The sequence below is a fragment of the Meleagris gallopavo genome, chromosome 5 (genome assembly GCF_905368555.1).
Source record: "Meleagris gallopavo chromosome 5, MGAL_WU_HG_1.1, whole genome shotgun sequence".
Classification (NCBI taxonomy): domain Eukaryota; kingdom Metazoa; phylum Chordata; class Aves; order Galliformes; family Phasianidae; genus Meleagris; species Meleagris gallopavo.
In genome coordinates, this window is record NC_139408.1 from 32,948,593 (window position 1) to 32,975,493 (window position 26,901).

Here is a 26,901-nt window from a genome sequence, read left to right on the forward strand (position 1 = left end):
AATATAATTGTGATGGGGAGTTAGAGAGAGAGAAAAGGGGAGAGAGAAAGATGTTGAGAAGGCAAGAACGAGAGTGGGAAAGAGAAAAAGAATGACAGAAGGAAGGACACGTATTTTAATTAGGTTACAGTAATCTTGAAGAATTCTTATTTCACAGGCATACATGTAAATTTCTTCCAAAATCTGAGATAGGTGTCCCACATGCTCTCTGAAATTTTGAATGAACAAGACTTTTAGAAATTGAAATTTTCATGTTAATGAAAATTCCGTTACTGGTTTATGTAGAACTGAACAACACATAAATCAGTTTGCATTAAAAATAGTTATTCTATTCAAGGAGAAATGAAAAACAAGCCTGAAACAGACCAGTTAGCATTTCAGGTTCATTTGTTGTTTTATTTCCGTAAAGCTTGTTGATTATGATAATTGATCACTTCAATAATTTAAAAGATATAATTAATTGGTAAAAGTAATTTAGTTGCCTTTTATGTGAAATACTCTTAATTATCAAAGAACATTTAAATAAATTACCATAATACTGAAGGTCATACAAATATTAGCTGCTGTTGTGCTTACTGTTGCATTTATATGTCATATTATCTAGAGACATAAGGAATAAAAGAAATGAATTTTATTAAATTGAAAACAATATGTTTCTTTCATTTAAATTTCTCAGCAATTTTTTTTTTTTTTTTTTGCCACTTAGCAAAAAACAAAACAACAAAATGTCAGGTTAATATTAAGTGTGACAGTGAATTCAATTTACTTTCTATTTTGGCAAAGCTGGAACGATTTGATTGGGCAGTTCTTTCCTCAAATACTGCAGTTACTTTTTGCAGTAAAATCAAGAAAATGTGACGAGAAAGTGACATCCAGAAGTTTAATTTAAGCCTTTGATAGATACTGCAAAACAAACGTATTATGATTGCCTTGTATGTCATAGATCTTCCAGGCCTAGGGCTAATTATGAAAAACGTATGCAGTACATTCTATTTTTCTGTCCAAGGCCTTCAGAATGAAATCCATTAAGTGTCTGGACTTTCTATATGAGGACGAGAAAAACTGTAAGTTTTAGTATTACAACTGAAATGGCCATGACATTTCATATAGCTACCAATACCAACTAAGTCATAAGCCAGAAATTCTGAGCAGAGGAGCAGAGAAAGCACCTCTCTTTTTTTTCAAAGAGTACTTCAACATAAAAGAGTTCTTGGAAATGCAGATAAGCTTTCAAGAAACTTCCTTCAAGATCGTTAACCACTGAATGAGATGCTCAATGTTGATTTTCTGCCTCATTTTCCTGCTGAAACCTGACCCATTTTGTACACAAGGAGACAGTCACAGATTATTTTCCTTTCACTATCTCCTTACTGAATTTCCTGGGTACTAGGGTGCTTTCTTGAGTGGCTGATATTAAAAGTACCTCCAGCAGCATAGGGAAATTTTTTCCACTTTTCAGGTAAGTGCCATCATTACTGTTTGACAGCAGAAAAGATGTACGGGCAATTATCTACTTCTCCATTATATATTGAGAGGAAGTTGCAGTTGTCACAGCAGTTTGGGTGGAGCCTAACCAACTATCATGGTAAAACATTCTAAAATTCCTTTAATAAAATTTAGGTGAAATATTAGCATTGGGATTTTAAAGTCAAAATGGTGTAAAGTAAAAGCAGCAGTCTAGAGATCTTTTTGTCTAACATCTTTTCTATGCACATTAAATATTAGACTTTCAAATCAAGGTTAGATTCAATTTTCATTTAAGTTGTGACCTTCTCCAACTGAATAAAAAAGTGTTAAGTTGATGACAAGATTAATGATATTTACATGCCAAATGACAGAACTAAAGCTGGAGTACTGATTAAAGATAATTAGTCAGTGTAATGCCATTTTGAACCTATGGAAAATTTGATAAAATCAACAAATACTGTTTGGATATGTTGTGAATCCATAAACAATGAGGACTTACTTGTGAAGGGTCATCATTTTTGCTTGTTTGTTTGCTCATGAGGACCATTTTTAGTTCTGCTCTTTCAGTTATTCCTTCGTGCCACAATTACAGCTGAGGAAGAAGGATATTTATAAAGTTTACTCTTGTACAGTATATCCTCTTGACAGAAAAACAAAGAAGGAAAAAGAGACCCAATAGTTCTGAGAGATCTAGAACTAGTAAAACTGTATTTCAGTTGGACTACCATCTTGACTTTGACAAAACTTGGATTTTTAGATAGGTTTTTAGACTGAAGTTTTTTTTTAAAACTACCTCTTCCAAGGTGTCAGAAAATTTTTCTTCAGACACCGAAACAACATGACCTGCCTAATCTACTTAGATACGTATTTCCAAAAATGATAAAAAATGATTAACAACATAATTATCTTTGACTCCTTAAACACCCTGTTAAAAATTGAAGAAAATCCATCAGTATGTTCAAAAGAAGAACATTCATTCATGGAGTTTGCCTAGGTATAGAGATTCTTAGGTGATAACCATCAATAATGAATACGTGGTGTTAAAACTGTATAGATAAATTTCATTAATCTCCTACAAATCAGATTGGGTTAGGAGCAAAATGGAAAATAAAAATGAGCCTTAAAAATAAAATAAGAAGCTATATATTTTAGACTTTAGCAAAAGGCTGTTTTGAACAGAGCCAAATAGAATTTACTCAGTCTATAGAAACAACAACAAAAATATTTAACAGAAAGCAACCTCTATTCATTCTTAGCTTGCTAGTTGTCACAGGAAATTAATGGTACGGGTAACTAAATAAGAGAAATGGGAATTTGTGAACATCTTTATTAACCTTATATTAATTTGCAAAATGAGGAAAGAAAATAAAAAGAAACTTTTGCTCCCAAAAGTTAGTATGTGTAATATACAGAATAAGCTGCAGCTGTAATAAAAAGAGATGTTTCTCTCATTTATAAAAGACAGAGTTGCAGTCCCATTAAACCAAAACTATTAAGTCAGCTAAAATGCTACCTTCGAATGAAACATTTCACTTTCAGTAATGAACAGTTAAACAAATCAAATTATATCTCTGTTGACTAGGGAAAAAAATAGTCTATTTTATTTTCAATTTTTACGGTAATAAGAGATTAGGAAGAAAAACATATCATCATGTAAAGAGGTATCTCATTGCAGTTCTACTTTTCAAAATCTCCTTAAAGCAGGTTTCCGTTTTCTGTGAGTGACAGTGTCCTGAATGCTTTAGCTATAGGGACAAGCTGTTTAAGCCTTTCTATAAGCAGTACAGAAAGTCAAATAAGCAACGTTGAACACTTGGGACAGACTGTGAAACATCTTGTCATACCAGTAAGCAATTAGATGACATAGTAAAGCTAATGTTGGCCTCTGTTTGGAAAAAAAGCATTTGTGTATGTGTTCAGGTTGAAATCAGTGAAGCTTAAAGATGCCCAAGAGAATTTCACTAGACTGAGACCAATAGGAAAATATAAATCTTAGCAAAAGTAGATGCACAGTTTGATCTTCACTGCTTAATAATTTGGTGGGGTATGAAGCTTCAATAAACTGAGAAGAACTAGGATAGTGCTAAGTCATACAAATAAAGCTCTATAACTCTGCAAAGTGAACGAGACTGAGGAAGAAAAATCTGTATGGCAGAGGGATGGATACAGTCTGGAGTTTGTGTACTTAAAGGGCTTATAGGGAATGTGTACGTAACAGGGACTATTTTTAGGGTTTTCGGCTGTTTCTATTCTCACCATAGTAAGAGGTGATCTTGTTTATGCTGAAGAAAATGGAAGTAAGAGCAGTTACGCAAAGCAGTCTCTAAAATAAATGCTTTCAAGGTTTCTGTTGAAAACACTGCTTCCCAAAAACAGCTGCTTGTTGCCTCATGATGTATTCACAGCACAGCCTCTTTACTTGGCCCATCACCCTGCTGCACCTGCTTCTCTCAGCTTACTTCACCTGAGGTAATCGTGAGGAGCATAACAAAGTGCTGTGGTCCACCACCTGAGCAGAAAGCTCAGCAATGCTTTTCTGCATCCTCAGCTGTACCACTGCAAAGCCAAGCTGCTGGTTATATGCTGTATTTGTTCAGAGCATCAGGTACTAGCTATCTGTTTACTTTCCTTTTGTTCCTCCCTGTTGCAATTTCTCCTTACTGCTAAGTGATTCCTGTGTGAAAAGTGCTCAGAATTTTAATACAGTGTATGAGATCCTTCTTCCATTACAATTCTCAGAGGACAGTATTAATATCTCACTAATTGGAAAGGTACTACCAGACAAATTACAAGTGTATTTACTGTCAAATGGAAACATTTATCATTGTGATCTATAGAAAGATGTCTAGAACAGAAGTTTACCACTGTCATATCGTTTGGAGCCCTGTGTCATCTCCATAGTTTCTTGAGCTCAAGTCTAGCTTTCACTTTTAAAGTCCTCTCTTTTAGTCAAGCTACTTTCCTCTTTGTAGAGTGGGTATCACAGACTGGAGGATACGCCCTTAGACTTCCAAAACATTAATAATCTCTATTCTGTTCAACTGACAAGTCCTCTTTCTTTGCTTCCAGAACACTATATTCTGGAATACAACTTCTGAAATACAACGGTTTGAAATGTTTCAAAATAGAAAGTATAATGGTAAATTAGAACAGCAAAAATTATAAACGTGTAACTCCAAAAACAATATATGAAATATGTAATTTTGCTGCAAAATTTTTAATGAGCTTCAAACGCTACAGTCTTCTTTTCTAAATATTCATCAAAATGTAAACAGGCTAAGGAAGGCTATTTATTTTTGTCAGTGAAGTGGAATTGTTTAGAGCTGGATCCCTTTGTTCATTACAAAAATGGAAGAGCTTTCTTGGTAGTGTTATTAGTATATCTCAAGCAACTAGAATGAAAAGTATGCAGAAGTTCAAAAAAGAGAATTACTTGGATTTAGCTCATTTCTGATTATAATAGATACTGAAATGTTAAAAAGAAACTTTTAGATAGATACAAAAATATTTGGCAATAGAATTTTCATGGGATTTGCTATACTGACTGCAGACATGTATAGCTAGTATTACTGCACTGCTTCAAGTATTAATTTTCTGTAGTTTGAATAAACCAAAACAAAAGTTCAATAAAAACTGACTTACTAGTTGCATATGTGTTTTTACTGTATCACAGGGCTCATTAGACTTGTTTAGAGAAGTGCCGAGAGTTATTGAGAATAATTTGGGCAGTAAGCAAACTGCAGACAGATCAAGACAGATTGAGAGTTTTAGATGCTAAACAAATCTTAGATTTTTCAAATTCATAATTAGCTGTACACTAATTATTCCCTAGGATGCATTTCAGAACCTCTGACAAAAAAAAAAAGCTCATGTTGTGACATTCAGAAAATGTTCAAATGATGCTTGTATCCTGTTTTTCTTAGGCACATACAGAGGAGATTCAGGCAAGAAGATCTTATTTTTCCTCTATAAGAGACCAAGAAGGTTATTTTAGATCCACTCTGCACCAAGAAACAACACTGGAGCTTTCATTGGGGCTTCAAATCACTAGGTTACTGTATCTGAACTTTCCAGAACTTGATGCAAGCAACCAGCCTACCTAGCTACTTCTCTACTGCACACAACATTTCATTAGAGTTTTGGGGCAAATCTACATGTTTACTATGGTATTTTATTTCATCTCTCAAAGGAAATCTGAAACTGGAGAATTTATGAAAGGAAAAAATAATTAGCAGTGAGAGTATTCTGTCTGCAACTACGCAGAAGACATTTAAAAAGGATGAGATATTTTCTCTCACAAATAAAAAAGAAGCAGAAAAGTCTTTTATACACTCTCTCCTCCCCACTGTCTGTAGTTTTTCATCTTTAATCTTGCCAAGATACACTGTTACCATTCCCCAGATATGGAGTTTATATTAATGGAGATTCTGCAGTGCCAAAAGAAAAATATACAAAATAACAGAACTCATTCCTCTAGGAGGAAAAATAATCAGCCTGAAGGGCCTTGCAGAAATTGTCCCCACAGTGGGGACACAGTGTCTGCTAAACATACATATGAAACAATTTTTCTATACTAAAAACTTTATTTTTTAGAAGACAAAATTAAAAATCATTGAATGCATGTTGCAGTAGCAGTTCAATTATAAAGATAATCCTCTTGCTATGGACTCTGGAATAGTTGCAATTGCCCTTATAGTGTCACAGAGCAAATATATACAGACTCCTATAATAAATGTCTTATTTTTCATTATCAATATTTTCTTGTATTTTTTGCAATGGTCTGCGCATATATTTCAAAAGTCTCACAGTTCTGTTATGCTGTATCTATCTGGCAGAGCCGCAGAGGATTGTCCATTGACTTTGAAACAACATTATTGTCTAACCTGGAAGGTCTCAGAATTTGGCTCAACTATCAGTCTGGGGCAAGTGGCCAAAATTGATGTTGCAGAAAATTATAATCTTACTTTGATTAATCCTGCTTTTTTTTTTTTTAACCACCAAGCTTCAGTTATCAGAAGATATCAAACATACAAAGTCAGTATTAACAGAGTGAGGTATTGTCAGGAGTTACATTATGAGTGCAAGTATGCTAGTCAAAAGTATTTTTTTTTTTTTTTTCAAGGAGAAAGTTTTTCACAAAATACCCCTATATTCGTGTATTTGCTGGAAAATACAGGTCCGTTTCTAAATATGCTGCATAGGTGTGGGTTTTTTTTTAATACATAATTTCTGGACTGCACAGGTTTCACTGCTCATTTTCAAAGCAGCTTTCACATGACAAAATGTTGGAATGAAAAATTGGACAAGTTAACAGTAAACATGTTCTAGCAGTTGAGTAAGGGAGATTAAAAGCTAGCGTAGTTCAGATGAAAGCCTATATTCTTGTATCAGTGATAGAAGCAACAAAACCAGGATCAAAATTGGAGGTAAAGTTTGAGCTATTCAGCTATTTCCTTTTTCAAGATGACTACTTCTCTATATGTTAGTTTGACATTGTAAAGTAACATGATTTTAAGAAAATTCAGTGTTCCCATCCTGAGAAATCAGATTCCTTTCCAAAACCTCACCATACTTTCACAAACAAATGTTTCGTCTGTAGTTGGTATAACATTGTGTAAGAGAAGAAAACTTGTATAATATTTTTTTTCTACTCATTTTATTTGTAAATAACATTTTAAGATTATTTTAAGATTAATCTCAAGTTTTTCCCCTTATGTTAATAGAGATAGAGAAAATTTTATCATACATTAAAATTAAATATCAGGTTTTTTCCTATTTGTTATAATTTAAAATTTTTAGAGCCCTATATTAATAAATCATAGAACTACCCATGCTTATATTTTGTGTTTTATAACCACTAAAATAAATAAATGTAATTAAAATGCAAAGCTACTGAGAGTCAGATCTATAGTCACTGGTCAAATATTGATCGTCAAGGAGTTTATCTCAAATAAATGTCTTGTGCCAGAAGGGAGAACAGCCCCACTACTTGGTGCTCCCCAGTTACATACACGTTTAACGTTCAATTCTGATTTCTGCCTAACTTGGTAATGTACTAGTCAATTCCCTCTGATAGAAGAAATTTTAAAATTATATTACCTACTTCAACTGTCCAAAATGAAAATACTTAGAATTATGTACTCAGGTCATTTCTTTATTCGTGAATAAGCAGAGGAACTTTGTTAATTACTCTTTATCAAGTTATATTAAGATCCTCCAATTATCTTCTATACTTGGTCCCATATCCAGCAGATTATTGAAGCTACTATTTTTGAAGAAATTTGTATATAATTATTTCATATCGGAGAAGTGATTTATGAGATGTGAAGTATTCAGCCAAGGACTTTAAACATCTGGCTTAGTCTCATTCTTTTCAACTAAAAAATATGAACCCACATAAGAGGTAAAAAAAATAAACAATTATCTTCCTCTCCCCTGCTTCTCAGCTAACAGATGCACAGAACTAAAAGCTGCTTCTAATGCTGCAAATATTTCTCTTCCTAACAGAAAGAACTGTACAGTACATAAAAACTATAAAACTCATTGTTATCTATAATCTACACTTTAAAATAGTAAATTGCCTTCATATCCTGTGTGTTGACCTGGAATCAGACATGAGCTATATCAAGTACAGGAAATTAAGCGTGTAATTCCATCTTCTCCTAATGTCATCTATATCCAACATGCTGTGATACAACTTTATTTCACTGCCCTCAGCCTCTTCGATTCCTCCCTTTTCCCTCTGTCAACATCAACACATTTGAGACTAAGTGGTGAGTTATTTTAGAAAGTTATGAATAAGACTAAAGGAAAGGAAATACTATATTTCAGTGGTGAATTACCACAACATTATAATAATGACATCAATATTTAAACTGAGTATTTTTTTCCTTAAGAATCATAAGTTACAAATTAATATGTACATGTACTTCATGCGACTAACAGGAGGATGTGCACTGCAAAGTCTATTACTCCCATAAATGCACAAATATACTCTGTTTCATTGCTGTCTAAGGATAGAAGTTGTGAAATATATTGAGTTTCCTTAGTCTACTGACAATACTACAGTTGAATTTAAAGTTCCTATGCAGATTTTAAATGTATCTTCTAATCAATGTTACAAGTCAGACTAAAAGCCATTGATGAATCATACATTTTGTTCCAGATTCTTCATGGAATTGATTGGTATCAAAATACTTTTGTAGAATTTTTTTAAATTGCATTTTGAAAATCAATCTATTTCACAAGCATACATAAGCTTATCTTTAAAGATTTTACCAGACATTAGGACTGCATTTGCTTTAGAATATCATCTACCTATATTTCCCTGAATGCCTTCATACTTTACTGATGAAGGAATAGCTCTTTTGTTGCTTTTCTTCCTTGTTTGTTCTCTGTCTGGCTTTCCTGTTTTCCAAAGAGAAGAATTTAAATGGAGACAGAAATTAGCTTTTCAAATAATTTCCTTGTATCTGTTAAATTAAATGTATATTTTTTAAAAACTGCATCTGTGATGAGATGTAGAAAGATTATATTAGAGAAAAGAACCTACAAGGCCCCAAGTAAGGTAGAAGTTTTAAAAGAAATCAACAAGGAGTAACTAAAAAATTCATCTTTTCCTATTTCAAAAACTACTGTACAATCCTATCAGCAAAATAGCGTAAAAATAATTAGAACTGATGTTTGCCTTCCCTGAAACAATATGTACTTTTGGATTTATTAAATAAGTTCTTTATGGATTTTTTTTGCATCAATTCAGGAACTGATATTTCTTCAGGACAAAGATAAGGAGACCCTAGGAGCTCTATTAAAATATTTATGTATACTAAATTTTTAAATATAATTTAGTGACAACTTCAATAAAAAATATGCCAACCACTTTTTCAAATAAGTAACAGTCATATGCAATTGGACTTGCACATCTTCTACTAGCAGATGCTATACATGCAAATTTTATACAGTTCTCTGCTATTCCTACATATTAATCCATACAGTTGAAACTGTTTTGGTTTCTATTGAAAAATGAAATTATGTAAAAAAAATGTTCTATGCACATATGAATATGTATTTTACACGCATATACATGGAATTAAACATACATGGCTAAACTGCACAATTTAAAGATTCTTTGCAGGTAATTCTACCAGTTCCTCAAAAATCACTCTATCTGGAATTGAAATCAGCATAGCCTGTTGTTATATGCCTTGTACAAACACAGTGGTCATTCATACATATGAGGGTTGGTCCAAAAGTAATGCCTTTTGTTTTATTATGTTGGCCCACAACATCAGAGGTAGGTGGTGGTAGTATGGCAGTAGAGGTTGAACTTTCCTGCCAATATTCCATTACATTTTGTTGCTGTGTGACAGATGGCAAAGGGGCAGTCTGATAAAGTGGCATCTGACATGGAAGTGCCAATGAAGAAAAGGTGTGTCACTGAATTCCTCCATGTGGAAAAAATGGCTCCCACCGTCAATCACTAACACTTGTGAATGTTTATGGAGACCAAACAGTGCACATGAGTACTGTGAAGCATTGAGTGGTAGTGCACTTGAACAGTAACAACAGTGGTTGCCTCCAGTGATGCAGATTCTTGTGGCATGCAGGCTCTTGTTCATCTCTGTTGAAACTGGTGGGGACAATGTTGAAAAAGTTTTGTAGCCAATAACTTGTTCTATCAAATAATGTTATCATGTTCTTTGTATCTCTTGTAATTTCAGTAGAAATAAGTAGGGCACTTTAAAAGCAACCTGCATGTTATAGCAAGGACTGCAGTCTAATTTCAAGGCAAATAAAATTAAAATAAGGGAAACAGCAAGCACAGCAGATAAACACGGAAAGCATTATTCTCTGTTACTTCCTCTGACATTATGCCAACTAACCAATAGGATTATGAAATTGGGATGGTTTCTATTTATTCCAAGACTGCACAAAGAAGCATTTTCTCCCAAAAGCAATCCAATGCAGATACCGCATAATACAGCCTGGTCAATGAGCTTGTGGCTGGAAAGAAGCATTTCACAAGCCACCATTCCAAACTCAGTCATTCAACTCCATTGAACTGTGTCTAAAAATCATATGTGCATTTGTTGAGCATTTTGTTTCAAAACTGGAAACGTATAAGCCTTCTGAAAAAATGTTCTCCTTGCTCACTGTACTCTCCCAGGTTTCCCATTTGTTTCAACTACAGTGCTCTTTTGGGATCCAGTTATCTCTGAACTGCTTCCATCCCATTTTATATGAAAATAGATAAAAGGACTCCAGCTGATAGGTGTCAAAATTAACTAGTGAAGTTTTGAAAGATGGGCACACATAATACTGGAAACTTCCCTAAGCCTATCACATTCTCTCAGTCTCCAGAAGATCAAATTGTAGAACTCAGTATAAGAAATAACTTCTTTGACAAGTTACCTTTTCCTCTCATGTTACAATGGCACAGTCAGAAGCTATGAAGTCCCCTCTAAGAGCCAGTGAACTCTAAAACACATCATTCTCCATTATCAAGGGTTTCCAGTCACAAAATTATAAAGACTGCTTCTCTCACCTTTTGTGAAGGGTTTAGTCGGTAGTGAGATGAAGTACTGAGTTGAAATTTAGATCTGTGCCTCTCAGGACTACAGTGCCTTTTTTTTTTCTTTTTTTTTTCCCTCTTTTTTATTTTGATATGAGTAGGGTAGCTAACTCATTATAGTGTTACATAAGTAACATAGCAATTCCTAATATTCAGCCATATATCGTATATTGGAATAAAAGTGATAAAATATACACACAGGAACAGAATTAGAAAAATAAGAGTGCATTGTGTTATTGTAAAGTTGTTTCTAGAGGATGCAAAACAGATTCACAACAAATTAATGCAAAAGTGCAACCTCTCCTGGCTTTTTCCAAACACCAGAGGAATCACTAAAGTTCTCTGCAGTCATACAAATACCTCAGAAATGAGAGAAAATAGGTTACTATCTAAGTGTAAATCAAATTGCATCCATACTGAACCACAGGAACTCAAGGAGGTCATACAAACAATCACCAAGATAAGAAGCAGTTAATTCAAACTGGACATTCCTATCCTTTGCATTAGATCAGCTTAGTTAGAATCATAGAGTCACTGAGTATAAAGCTAGAAAAAACTTTTTTGATCATATAATATGATTTACCATGAATGGCAGAGATTCTTAAATTTCTTCTTATAGTCCAGTAATACAGTCATGAATGGAAATCATCAAGAGACACTGAAGTCAGCATTCACTTTGATAGTTCCAGGAGCTAATCAGCTTTTTTTTTTAGTTTCCATTTCTTTGGCATGATCTGAAAATAGCTGTTTTCTCTAGTCAAACTAGAGGGTCCTTTAGTATTCTGCTTTCTCACCCACACTTACACTGTAATCATGTCACATGTCAGAATTCTTTTTGAGACCTGTTTCTTTGCATTTCTTAGTGTAAATTATTTCTTTAATTCTCTGTACTTCTACAAGTGACCACATTAAAATGCAAATATCTGTGCTATCTAAAGTGTTTTACTGTAAGCTTCCCAATCTACCATAAATGCTCCTACCCTTACTCACAGATCTGTTTGCACAATCAATATGATGTTATGTCTTTTTGTTACAGATTGAATTATTTGTTTTTTTTTTCCCCACATTGAATTGGATCACTTTTTTTCAGAAATAGATGCGACTTATATTATTTATTTCAGTCCATTAAATTTTTCATGGTTTGTATGCCATGTTTTATCATTGGTATTGCAATGAATCTATTACCCAGTCATAGAAGTTAGCATTATGGGTTTAATACAGATCCATATTTTTTGGAAAAACCTGTTTGCAACATTCATATATTGTATTTTGAGAACTATCAACTGATTCTTATTGTTTATCTGTTTAACCATGTAGATTTTTTTTATCCGAGCTAGTTACCCTCTGCCTGAAGAACAAAATTAGAAAGTGTAGAAAGAGTTTATTTAATCTACTTCAGATGTCTACTCTAGGATGCAATACTCATTTTTCCATTCAACAGTGATTCAGTCATACACAGTTACCTCAATCAACACCTACAGTTCATTGAGTGGAATTGCCCTCCTACTGCTACAATGCCTAAAATCCTTGACACCTCTGCTGCAGTACTTAAGTATGTTTATCATAGAGTGATGAAAATGTGTATTTAAAAACCATGTTCTCATATATATGTTTGACATAATAGCTCATAATATCAAGTATCACAAAAGCAAGGAAAGCTGTTTCACTCCCATTCTCAGCTTGGTAGAAGCCATACCCCTCCACACCTGAGAACTTTCCCTTAAAAAGGGGAAAAGCAGGAAAATTATTTCTTCCAATCATAGACTTCTTGGACAATTAATAGTATTTATTAGCTTGTGTATTTTCTTTCTATTTGCCAGTTCTTGACAGTCCAGCAACGAGATACGGATATATTCTCATATGTGATGGCAAAGATAATTATGCCTAGTAAATGCAAATCTGCAACTTGAACATAACCTAAAAAAATAATTAGAGCTAAACAAAAGGGAAAAAAATGCCAATCAAACAGGAAAAGCACACACATACAAATCCAATTCACCATAGTTCCAAACTTAATTGTTCAAGCTGTTAAAACACTTACAAAACATTGGTAAACTAAACTCTATTTTACTTTTTATAGCCTGTTTTGCTGTGCACATGCTTGTTAGTTCATTTACATAGTAATGAGTCTCAGAGACTTAAAGCTTTTCATTTTCACTGAATACAACTTGCAAGCATTATGCATGCTAAATTGGAAAGAGAAAGACTTCTGAAAAGAGAAAAAGAAAGTTTTATAGCTATGTGATATATTGAAAAGAAATTTCAATTAACTGAAATTTTCTAGGTATTTGTTGGAATAAAAGGAATTCATTTTTTCACTATAGTTAAAGACACCCTTTGCTGACATGGTAGTTTTGCATATTATGATTTGCAGAGTGTAGATAATTACTACACTGTTTAAAATCTAGAAATGTACACCTTGATTCTGTTTCAGGTATGCTTTTCATAGAGAGGATATTTTCATATATACTGCCTCAGAGAAAATATCCCAAAACATTTATTCTTCTTTATGATTTATGTGATTCCTCTGTGAGAATGGAAGACATCCAGTAAAGGGTCTCCTTATGTTTTTCTCCAATGGGGCCATCCTGATGGTGTAAGAGCAAAAGCAGAAAACACATGAACAGGAATTTCATCAGCTGGTACTGTTTTTATGCCCTTAGACAAGTAAACCAAAGGAAGCACAAACAAAAAATTAAATCTGTGAAATAACTTCAGTGTGTTATCATTTTTCTCTTAAGGCCAAAACAAAGCATTATACTAGACTTTATGAAGGAAAAATCAACTCTGTCTCAGCTGAAAGCAGGACAAATATATTTATATTTACTATTGAAACAGTGATGTAGAACTACACTTTTTGTTTCTAGATTGGTTAAGTGGATTAAATTTATTTTATCCAGGCACTGAAAATCTATTCAGTGTAAGCATTATGTTATGGATTTACATACTTATGTCAAGGTGTTGAGAGTTTTATTTTTTCATTCCATTTTTTTATGAATACTTTTTTTTAATCAGAATCAAACTTCAAGCAAGGAATTTTAGAAGCTTACTAGGTATATGTTTTTATGAATAAGGATTGATAAAGTAGATGCTAAGAATCCTTCCTTCACAGTGGCTTTTACTTCATAATGGCTTAGTAACACACTCTGGTGATGGTGTTGATATGCTACGTTACATTATGATCATGATTATGAAAGTATTCTTAAATACACATTTGATAAAATCTTACTCTAGAAATAGTCAAAGGAAGTGCATCAGTTTAAGTGATAACACAATAGCATTCACTGAGTATAAAATAATTTAAACATTCATCATACTTATTTATTCCGTGAATGGTCATATATGTCTTAATCATTTTGACATTTTCCTCTAACTTGATATATTTTTTTTTTGTTGTATTAAATATATCACAGAATCATGTTATATTCTGAGTTGGAAAGAACCCATAAGGATCATTCAGTCAAGCTCCTGGCTCCGCACACAACCACCCCAAAATAAGACTATAGGAAAGCATTGTTCAGACAATTCTTGAACTCTAGCAGCTTGGTGCAATGACCACTTCCTTGAGGAGCCTGTTCCAGTGCCTGACCAACCTCTGGTGAAGCGCATTTTCCTGATATCCAACCTGACCCTGCCCTGTCACTGCTTCATGCCATTCCCTCAGGTAACATTATGCCGTCTAGTAAACTGAAATAATATATTCTAAGATTGTGATGGCTTATGTGATGGTAATAAGATGTATTTTAATACAACAAATGTCTTTGCCTGTGTAATAAATATTTCACTTTGCATTATTAATATCATCAACATAAAGTTAAGTATACCATCCATTTAAATACTCAAAGCAACCACAGTAAACTTTTACAATAGAGTATATATGACCAATCGTCACATAGAATATATTAATTCTCAAAATGCACAGTAATTTCTGTCATCAAAAATATTTTAAGAAATCTGATCTTTAAAGCAATTGAGACAGTCACAAGTGAGATCCTCAGGTAGAAATCAATATTAATTGTAGTTTGACTCACCACACTAGCAGATCTTTTCCAATTCCACCTTTCTCCTAAGGAAAAAAAAAAGCACAGTGATATACTGAAAACAGTACATTGAAATGCTTATGTTGCCATTTTGTCTATGACTTCTGCACTGACATCATACCCTTCATGAAGTATCACGTAAATGTAGTAGTTGGTCTAGATGACAGCAGAGGTTGTAAAAGTGTAAAAAAAACTTGTAAAAGTGTACAAAAAAACATTAAGTCCTGGTTAAAATAGTACCCATCATAGCAGTGAAGGAAGATAAAGATGAATCAGTACTAGTAGAAAACTCTTTGTAATCACACAGAAGTTGTAATACAGTTCAGCTTGGAAACATTTAACTTTGTAATTCTAACTAGCATGAGTAACAGAGATGCTGGCTGCATTATTGGAAAGAAAAACAATATTTCTGCTTAAATATCTACAATATCCACACCTACCTGAAATATAAATTTTTCTGGCCTGTATAACAGTCAAATGACTATTTATACATGATCAAAACTAAACTAATTCTACCCTGATCCACAGTTTGAAAAACGTTTTTAAAGCATCTTTTTCTGCATATGAAAAAAGCATAGCTTGATAGATGGCCCCAAACCAAGGTTATCAGAGAGTACAGGCCTCGTAAGATGAATAGGACATAATATAAATACTTTGATGGATGGATTCTCCACAAAATGGTTGAAGTTTCAAACAGGAAGCTTATGTAGGAAAACAGGTTAACATGTACCTTAGCAAGGTGTAAAATTATCAGTATTGACAACAACTAATAATATGGGTGAATCCACCCTGGTTAAGAATGTAGCAAGATGAATAAGATGCTAGCAAACTCCACTGAGATTCACAGATGTCCCTTCACATTGAAATATGCTAGTTAGGTAAGTATTGTTGTTTGTTTGTTTTACCATCTGACAAAAAGTATTGTTGGCCAAATTTGGCTGGGACTTTGGAAAAATCAACCACCAATTCAGTAAGAGAAACAATTCTTGATTTTTGTCCTCAAAAATATGCAGAGATTCTTTCAAAATTTTTTCCAGAGTTGATCCCTTTGAAAATAATGACCAGAATACATTCAAGCTCAGTATCAATTTGGGTGTAAGGAAACATCAAAAATCCACCACAATAATAATCTATTTCAAAAAGGCAAGCTGCAGATAAAAATCAGGGAATTTGTTAAAAGAAAATTAAAAGGAACAGATAAAGCATAAATTATGTGTAGAAATATATTTGTATATTTACTTGATTTTTTTCTTACACTTCTTTAAATAATGTGTATTACATCTAGAAAACATGTAAGAAGCCATGTGAGTAGTTAACAATGTAAAAGACAACATCCTCTTTTAAAAACATAAGTTGCAACTAGATGAAGAAATTCGAAGAAAACAAACTCTGGCTAAGATCAGGTGTTTTTCACCAGAAACTTCTAAAGAAATTGGTGAAATTTTGAATTAGTTAATTTCCTCAAGGTAAGAAATGTAATTTTTTTATCATTATTATTTTTATCAGTGGTAACCATGTAATAACAGTCCAAGAAACACCTGTCAACTGAGGAAAAACTTGAATAAGAACTAAATTTAGTAAATAAGTGGATAAATATTGAGAGAGGAATCCCACAAATTTTACAGAAAAAAAATTTGCTGAGGTACTAAAGAACTTATATAACAAGATTTACCTTGTTAATTTGTACAACCAAAAGGCTTACGATAAGATTCCTTATCAAAATGATTACTTATAGACTAATCCATCATTAAATCAAAAGTTAATAGAAGCAAAAGTTGATTATGATAAGCATCACAGAAGGATCTGACAATACTGAATAACCAGATAACAAGACAACATTAGAAGAGCAAAAGAAAATCAATAGTGTTCCGTACTCTTATAAATTCCTCTCTTTTCTTTATTCAGTGTTATTTTGGAGCTCTTATTTTCTTGCAGGAAAAATATGGCAAAAAAAATTTCAAGGAAGGTATCATTCTGCTAAAGATTTTCCAAGAAGTTTTATGTTTTCTCACTTATTCTTTTTACTTTGAGGATGCAATTGATGTTTTTTTCCCTTTAATCTATAAGAGAGCATTTTTAATTTGATGTGGCTTTTATATTTGTTTGTTATACAAATGGAGCCTACGCAAAACTTAATTTGCTCCACTTCTATTTGCTGGAACAATTTGTCTTTCCAAACAGAAAAGATAAAATATTATTTATTCTTTACTTCTCAGCTGCAGAAGGGCAGGATAGGAAAGTTGTAGAGGCAATGTGAGCAAGCAGTGCCCAGTGCCAAACACAAATAAGAGATATCAATTAGAGCCCATAATCCAGGACATACCTATTATGTATTAACATTTTTTTATTGACAGTTTAGTTGTGCTGTCTTGGTCTGAATTCTAGATCTGTTTATGTAAAAGAACAAATATCCAGTAAGGTGGAAAGACCATGCCATTAATATCAATCTGTTGATTTGTCTATCTACCACAGCTTCTAGAAGTAACATTTGAGCCTCCATCAGTAGAGAGAGGCACACAGTCCTTCACTCTTTGCCTTCTGAGTGCTTAAAATATTCCCTGAAAGCCTACAGAGATTATTAGCAATATGCAGATACATAATTCCTATGTTAGATAATATCCAAGAATAATACAGTCTAGATAGAAGACTGCCAATTGCCTCAACTACATTTAAATAGCACTTCAGACACTTAGTAGATCTAACTCAGTTGAATCCAGAGTTGCTATTCTTCTCATTATCTAAAGAAGAAATTTGAGAATTTAATTGCTGTTCCCTCCCACTTTTCATTTTGTTTGGTAAATAAAACCCTCTGCTATGTTTTGATTCCTGTCACCTGTACAACCGCAGTTTATTAGTAGTAATTCTAGAGCTAGATCTTTATTTGGCATTGTACAATCAATGAATATACAGATGATATAGTTGTACAATTGTACATGATGATATAGTATACCCAGGAGTTCAACTGATATAATTATTATACTAGTGTAGGAAAAAAAGGACACTCACCCTATCCTGGGCTCACATGACAGACTCCAGTGGAGCAGATCTCTAGAAGAGATCCTTCCTTACTGGCAGTCAGCTCTTAAATGGGTCTAGGAGAGGTGGAGCCAGGCTCCATCCCTTCCTGCAGCACAGGTGAATTGCCTTCACCTGTGCTCCCATGACTGACTCATTGCTTGCCTCAGGTGATTAATCAGAGATTCAGGCCATGATTCAGCAGCTCCATACAGGTATAAATCAGTACGTGGCTTTAGAGAAACTTGGTAACCTACATGACCCGGTTTTTACCTGTCTGATGTTTCTCTCAGAATTGTACTAGACATAAGGAACAGAAAATAACAGAGAAATAAAAACATTATGGAAAAGAGTGAAAAGGATTTTGCTGTTTTGACTCATTAAGAACTTATATCAGCATATTGATCCAATCTTTGTTAATTCAAGAGATATCAAGGCTCTAAAGAATTGCTTTTTTTTTAATCTACATAATACATTTACTGTTCTCAAGCCATTCAAACAGAGGACTTGAAGGTTTACACGGGGACTAAGAAGGGAAGATTCTAATGTCATTTTCAAAATATTTCTTCAATTAAAATTTTCTATAAGTGGTATGTAAACCCTTAGCACTTCTCAACACTCAAGACCTGAATAATGCCTCGAACCTGCTGTAACACTTGGAAAGTACTTTAGAAAAGCAGAAAATTTTAATTAATAAAAGGTTACACAGGTGGTTCTGCTCTGTTTGTCCATAACACTCTCAATATGGCATGATTGTCTCTACGTTCTAAAACACAGCAGCAACAGCAAATTGTGCTGCTAACACATTAAACCAGGGTGCTTTCCAGCAGTCAGCTAATTGGAAAATTGTAATAAAGTATAAAGCAAGTATTATGGCCCCATGTTACGCTGGCCTATGCCGTTGCCTCCCTTGCTGCTTTCTGATGTTACATTGCTCCTCCCACAGCCATTGGTATTCATAATCTGATCTCACACATACTGATATTTCAGTCTTGAACACCGTTTTTACATGAAATGTACATAGTATTTCATGGATAATCATCTTTTTTTTTTTTTTCTTTTTAATGTGTTTTACTGTTAATACATGCTCCTGTAATTATAGAATGCCTAGTCATAATGTTACAGGGTAAAGTCAAGTAGCCTATAATTTATATGAACTACATTACTACATGGAAAAAAAAATCAATACTCTGCACTGTATTATCAGTTACTATGACTGCCCACAAAATAGCTGCTTGGTTGCAAATCTTTAACTATTCTGGATGTTTAAATTTAAGCATTAACATTCCATCATTCCCTAGTGAAGTAGCTGAGTACCCAAATGAAGAATTCTCAAGTCACAGCTAAGGAATAGTTATCCCTTCAGGGTGAAAATACAGTGAGTGACACTTTTATAGTGCTCAGTGGAAATATACATATGCAGAACGCTGCAGAAAAGAGCAAAAGAATAAGCCAGAACTGAAATGTATACAGAACTGTATGTAACACTTTCTTTTGATAGAGGCTATATCTGACCAAAAATGACATACTTTTTACACTGTACAGTTTTGAAAAGATTAAGGGGAAATTGCCTCTTATCATGTTACCTAAATCCAGCTGCAATTAGTTGTTGCTCAGATTTTTATCCTCAAAGCCAAAGTACACAGCCATGGCCTTCCTAATTTATAAAAGCTGAAGGGACTATCATGTATGGTAGTACTGCGCCAACAGCTTCCCAACTTTAACATCAAACAGCCAAGTCTTTTTTTTTTTTTTTTTTCCATGTATTTCCATTTGGATTGAATTATTCCATCCTGCCTAGTTGCACTATATGGGCTGTGCTGCATCCAACCTTTTCACACTATTCCTGAGATTTGTACTTTTAAATATCAGGTAAAGCATTTTCAAACTGCTTACATATTATTTTTGAGAATAGCTTCATCACCTTTCTTCATATCCTTATCTAATTTAACTGACCTTGAGAGCCCAGTCATGTCGATCTGCTTAATCAAGAATTGGCAAATATTATAAATGACACATACCCTGAATATACTAAATCTATTCCACAGACATCTTACTCATCTTCCAATACTGAAGAGCACTGGAGCTTGAAAATAGCCCTGAAGAAATTGCACAAGCAATAGCAAGCGTTACTACTCTTCATTTTGGCACACTGTGTAGAACAATAATATTGATTTGTGTACTGCAACTGTGAAAAAAGGCTGCCTTTTACTTCAGATATACTGCATGATAACAGAATAAGAGACTTTTCTTCCCTCTCAGAGGAAGCGTAGTACAGCAGCTTTGCAGCAAATTTCACATCTTCATGTCATGGTCATTTTAACATACTTTGCCTTCCCAAATTATGAAGCAGTTTCACAACACTACTGACTTCAGCAAGTACTACCACCATTTTGAACAACTTAGCAAGAAAATACAGTACACAGGAAAACTCAATAAGACCCAGTCCTTTTCAAATGGCCATTTCACTAGAAATCTTTCCTAGGCTTATAGTTATGAAGTATTCTGGATCTAATTTAGGTAGTATAGTAGCCAATGTGTAGTAACAGCATTCTGAGAAATCTACATTATACAGAAATAAAGAAATTTACAGAGTGTAACTCTTGTTTGCAGTATAGTACAATATAACATGGTTTGTGCTTTTCTATGTATAGAATTTTTCTGGAATGACTCTGAAGATGCAGTTTTCACTTACTGCTATATTCAGTGCTTATACCAATTATGAATTAAGTTTTCCAACTCAATTTTAAAGAATTTAACACACGTTAGTATAATTCTATTACTTATACAATCAATTAAAGAAGCTTTTCATTATTCTCCCTTTTTTAAAGCCAGAATGCTTTCCACAAAGAAAATAAAATGTTCTGCCTCTTTTTTTTTTTTTTTTTTTTTTTATTTCACAAGCTGTTCGTTGTCCATTCTAAATTTCTTTAGATTTTTCTGTACAAAATGAAATAAGTTTTTCACTGAGGAATCTGAACTGAGTTCTGTTTCCTCAGTGAAACTTAGTCAATAGCTTTTTTCTGCAAAATGGATGAGTAATACCTCCATCATTCTTTACAGAGCTAGAAAACTGTTCAACATAGTCATTTCACTGTAATCTATACATGGCAAATTTTCAAAAAAGAAGTATCTGAATAGCTAGTGAAACTTAATAGAAAGAGACACCTTAATAAATACATAAATAAATAAATTGTAACTGATTTTCCATCAGTAACTCAGATTCGACCTTATTACTCTCCATATTCCTAACAATGCACATCGGTTTTGGTCACGGCAAATTCTCTCCTAAGCAGTCTAATTTTTCTCTGCTCATGGTCCTCTGCAGCTTAACAATGTAAGTGCTCTCAGAATAAATCTTATCAGTAGAGCCCAGACGCTAAGAAGTTGGAGCAAGTGCTTTCAGTTTAAACTTGATGATTGTCATATACAATAACTTTGAGATTAAAAAAAATACAATGAAACTAAGTCCCCTTTTACTTTCCATTATCCAGTTATCTCTTCCAGTTGACAAAATTACCTACATACTAAAACCTAGAAACTAAAACTTGCAATCAATGCAAGAAAATTCCTCTTGGAGTTTTAAAATTCCGTACGTTTGCTGGGAGCCAGAAAAAAATATACATATTTTCCATAATCTCATGATTAGAGCACTAACACAATAAATGTAGTGACTATAACTCAGAGCCTCTGTAATGTTACAAGAGTGGAACAGTTGTTGTTGTCTCCTATGGAGAGAATTCGTGAAACAAAGGCTACATATCAGATTTATTCTTGTGGACATTGCAAGAGGGTCCCATACATCTTGCTCATTGTTTCAAAAAATAGTGGATCTTGCATATGTGCCTGTGCAGATAACATCTGGAAAGGACTCTTTGAGACCTAAATATATCTTTAAGTGTACGTCTATCTCTTGGAAACTTACTGAATTTGTGCTGATTCCCAAAATATTTCATTTTCCTACTTACTAGGATCCCAGGAACTTTGCAGTAATTTCTGTAATTTACTATGGAAAAGACGACGTTATAAATAACTAAACAGTGTGGTAAATGCAATCCTCAGCATCTTTCAGCCTATTTGCTTAACAAATCCGAGGAACTAGATGTATTCTTGAGCACCATCTAGTGGTATTTTCATGGTTTACAATACACAGAACTACCAGCATAGATCTTCACAACATTGAGAATGATTTAAAACGAGATCACAGTGGTTTTCATTTCTACTGATTCTTGAGATAAGTGTTTTGTACGTTGATTTGTTCATCAGAAAACTTTAAACCATTTTTAAGTTTACCCCAAGCACAAAAAGAAAAATAAAAGAAGAGTTTAATTGGGAAGTTTGTACCTAGAAGTAGAAATTAACTGATAGAAATCCTCATCTTCAGAAGTCATGACTTGAAATTCTCAAGCTGAGTTCTACAATTGAAACATAAAAATAGAATACACTACTAAAAATATGTATTTTAAACTGATACATAACGAAAGTTATATATACTTTCATCTATGGTCGCATTATGAGATAAATTTCTAAAGAAAAATATAAGTTTTTTGGCAGGTTAATATCTTAACTAGAGACTTACCACTAGAGCCAATGAGTAGGATACACTGGTTCTTTTTTTTTGTGGTGATTTCATGGAGATTTTAACACAATTATTTTCTTTGTATCTGGGGCATAGTTCCTTCCTTGCTATTTACAGACTAGATTTATTTTCTAGGAACTATTTGGTTTTCAGAAGAAAGAAAAAAAAAAAGTGGAAAATAGTTTTCACCAACACAAGTAAGAGAAATCAGAAAAAAAAAAAAAAAATCCTCTTTGTATATGTTTTGGTTTGCAGTTTTTTGTGTTGCGGTTTTTTTGGTGTCCCTTCTCCCCCCCTTTCTCCAGCCATCCCTCCCCCCCCCCACCCAGGTAACATATAAGTAGAAATATATTGGTAGTTTGTGTCTGGGGAAAAACGTTATATATTTACTATTCTTAGATACAGTAATTTGTCTGCAAAAATGAATGGGAGCCTTCTCATGACACTAAAAATATACTTTTATTTATACTTTTATTACTGCTGTGGCAGAATTTTAATTATTTAATTATGACTACATGCACACAGAAATATATGGACCACATGATGTGCTCCAATACTGGGTATTATTTATTACCAAACGCAGAGTTTTTCACTTTTAATTGTTTAGCATTTGCAGGTGTTTTGCCGATAAAGAAAAAATAATAATAATCATGAACTTGAGACATATCAAGGAGATTCTGAATATTTTTGAAGATGTAATAATGAAGACTACAGGTTTTGTTTTAACATTTACCCTTCTTAAATATTGGTTGCTTCTGGGTCTTGTGGGGGGTTAATCCAATATACAACAATGTCTGTGCTCTCCTTGTGTTAATGTTTTGCTGTTTTGATGGAAGATAAGAAATCTCACATTTTCTAACATGGCTTTTCATTTTGTCATTTCTCATACCCTAGTGTCAAGAGACACAAAGCTCTTTAGCTGCCTAAGTAGCATGCAGTTTCTCCAGAGCTCACAGTCCTGTATCCTCATATCTCAGTCTTTATTTTGCCTGACATTGTTCCTAAAAATATGATGAACAGAATAAACATTTAACTGTTAGTCTAATACAGAGTCTATACAGATGGAAGCACTGTTCTTTCCTATTAATGCATCAAAAATGCTTGAGTAAAATAACATCAGAGCAACTGTGATCTGAGCAATTTTGGTTGTATAGCAATTGTCATTATTCACAGAATAGAAAAGAGATCATTTCAGTTAGCTACATTTTAATCCGTATTTATTTTAAAAGCATATCTAGGTACAGATTAAATCCTTTATTAATATTCTCACCAATACCCCCATTTCTATTGCTGAAGAAATTAATCATTTCTTCCTGTTTTTCTTGTTTCAGAACAATCTCTTTCAAGAGTTCCTGACAATACATCTTTAGAGTAATTAGCTCTAATCAGACTCCTTGTTGTTGTATTTCAACTTCAGCAAAGAAGGACTGTCATTCTACACATTCCTCTTTTTAGAACAGTTGTTTCCAACAAATTTTGATATCACTGAAATTACCATTTCTTTCTATGCTGAAATTTCAGGTCTCTTGAAAGCCTAGGTTACACATTAACTAATAGAAATAAACAGTGACATCCTCAGTAAACACCTCTTCACAAAGAAAGTGGTTCACTTCTGGTAATTTATTGAAGGAAATTGCATTTTTCTCAAACATAAGATATTTGTTATTATAAAACAACATTCTTTTTAAGCATGTATGCTTATAGTGAAATCCTTTTTAACAGGATGTTTTTGTCTGCATATATGTTAGAACGAAGGCTGGTTAAGATTGAACTGGCAAAGGGCACATCAGTATTGCCCAAATTTGGGGCTAGTCCAAGAGCTATAGGTGAAAGAACAGTTCTTTACAAAATAGACTGACTGTCACAATGAAGCCTGTGTAAATACAAAATGTTATCATTCTTCTCACTACTAATAGTTTTCTGAAGAGAGAAGATCTCACTACACTGATGATTGTGTTCACAAGAGAGAAACTGAGAACATTTTTTGTGCCAAATTTGGGGGAAAATGAAGATAAAGAACATATTCAGCTGTAATAGTCTCTCACGCTGCCAAGGCCAGAAAAAAAATCAAAGCCATGATTTATATAAGCTCTTACAGTATAACCTGAAAGTCCTTTTTGCTAATGTCTTCTTTAATAAATGATACTCAAGGACAATCCACTTTCTCTGTTCATATGGCACTAAAAACATGAATTGCTGATTACTGCAATATGAATAAAGATCCAGACCTACATAGTGACCCACATACATTCATGTGAATGTTCCTTCCTTACCATTAGTTCCAGTGACTTTAGGAAAGCACATGTGAGTAACCTAACCCAATGCATTACGTATTAGAAGTCTAAAATACCTGCAGACATGGAAAATAAATAAATAAATAAAATGAGATGCCTTTGTCTGTTGCTTTTTTCATAAAATCATAAAATTCTGAGCAAATTAAATTTACATGAACCTAAAGGTTTTAGCTGTACTGTTCATTGTTTTTTTTCTGTATGCCTTTGTGCCACAGCAGGAGAGTTACATGTCTTTGCAATATTATTATTTCTAAACATCTAGCATCTCTTATACATGTTCACAGAGTTTGCAGTGAAAGCCTGTGGAGGGGGAAAAAAATAAAGTAAAATTAGTTTAAAACAAGATTCAAGGAATAAATTTCAATATAAAGCAAACCTGCGAATCTGTTTCAATAATGCACTGATTTCTGTTGGAGGTTTTATGAGGGTTCCCTAAATGAAATTGAACAAACTCTAGCACTGGAATGGTCCAGCAGAGAACATACATCACTATGTAATTCACTGCTTTAATTCACATAACTAATTTACCATACATACACACATAGAGACACATAAATACATACAAGTGAGCTCTTAACTCTGCCTTTGGGGATTTACACAGAAAAACAAATCCATGCAATCTAAGAGCATATTGTAATTGCCTATCTATTGGAAGTTATAAATTAATAAAATGAAGTTATGTCAGTCTTCATCACTGATTTAAAAATATACATTATTTCAAAGAAGAAAGGGGATGTAATTCCCTTCTCATTACAATTCTGGGGACGGGGAGAATGGAAAAAGGCTCATTTCACAAATGATTTTGTGCTTAATATTTAAAATGAAATGCCTATTTTAAGATTCAAGATTGACTTTTTTATTGTTCTCTGAGTATTTGATTCTGTCATAGGAAAACTGTGCATCCTGAAAGTAATTATAGATGAGTTTGAACACCCAGCAAATATTTTTCTCCATTCTGTATTTTGATTTAATGGTTTGGTTTTACCTCTTTTAATGATACTCAATGATATATTGACTGAAAACATTATTCAATTCCCACTGTCCGATTCTTTTCAGGATTTAGAAACCAGCTTCTTCACCCTATATTCTTAGGACACTAATTCATTTCATTGCCTCAGAAAGTATCTAATACTTAAAATATTATGGAAAGGTATAAACATATACAAATTTATGAATTTTAACATTTACAGATAAGTGTAAACTTGTAGGAAATAAGCATATGCTGCAGATGTGGCTTTTACAGAATCACAGAATTGTAGGGACTGGAAGGGACCTCCAGAAATCATCAAGTCCAACCCCCCTGCAAATCAGGCTGTGCAATCAGGTAGGCATCCAGGCAGGTCCTGAATATATCCAGAGAAGGAAAATCCACAACCTCTCCAGTGCTCCATCACCCTCACTGTGAAGAAGTTCCTCCACGTATTGGTGTGGAACTTCCTATGCTCCAGTTTATGGCCATTTCCCCTTGTCCTGACCTCACTGACCACACTTAAGATACTTGTAAACACTAATCAGATCCCCTCTGAGTCTTCTTTTCTCTAGACTGAACAGACCTAGTTAGCTCAGCCTTTCCTCATAGGAAGATGCTCCAAGCCCTTTATCATCTTCAGGGCCCTCTGTTGGACTCTCCAGGAGATCCTTGTGTTTCATGTATCAGGGAGACCTGGATACAGAAGTGGAACTGGATACAGAACCCATCTGGTTTATTGTTGCCCAGCTCTCCTGTCTGTCCACATCTTGCTGAATGGCAGCAGAGCCTTCAGATATGTCAGTCACTCCTTCCAGCTCTGTATAATCAGTGTTTCCCTCAGAGGCAGCAGCTCCCAGTGGCCCTGGCCCAGCTGCTGGTGGGCTCCGCAGCTGAAGGGGAGGGCTGCATATCATACCTGGAGTTGTGGGCTAGCAGAAGTGGCCACTATCCCCTCATCAGGGTAG

The 26,901-nt window shown here is 33.8% G+C and overlaps 1 long non-coding RNA gene across 2 annotated transcripts in view; it reads right to left on the reverse strand.

Moving 5' to 3' along the window:
* Positions 1 to 460: 460 nt before the first annotated feature.
* Positions 461 to 26,901, reverse strand: part of LOC104911176 (uncharacterized) — a 77,255-nt gene continuing 50,814 nt past the window's right edge. For both annotated transcript variants that reach the window (XR_014883282.1, XR_014883281.1), the window contains 3 exons: positions 15,070 to 15,104; positions 1,967 to 2,059; positions 461 to 600 (listed from right to left, as the gene is read on the reverse strand). This is a non-coding gene — a long non-coding RNA (uncharacterized LOC104911176). The remainder of the gene's footprint in view (positions 601 to 1,966; positions 2,060 to 15,069; positions 15,105 to 26,901) is intronic.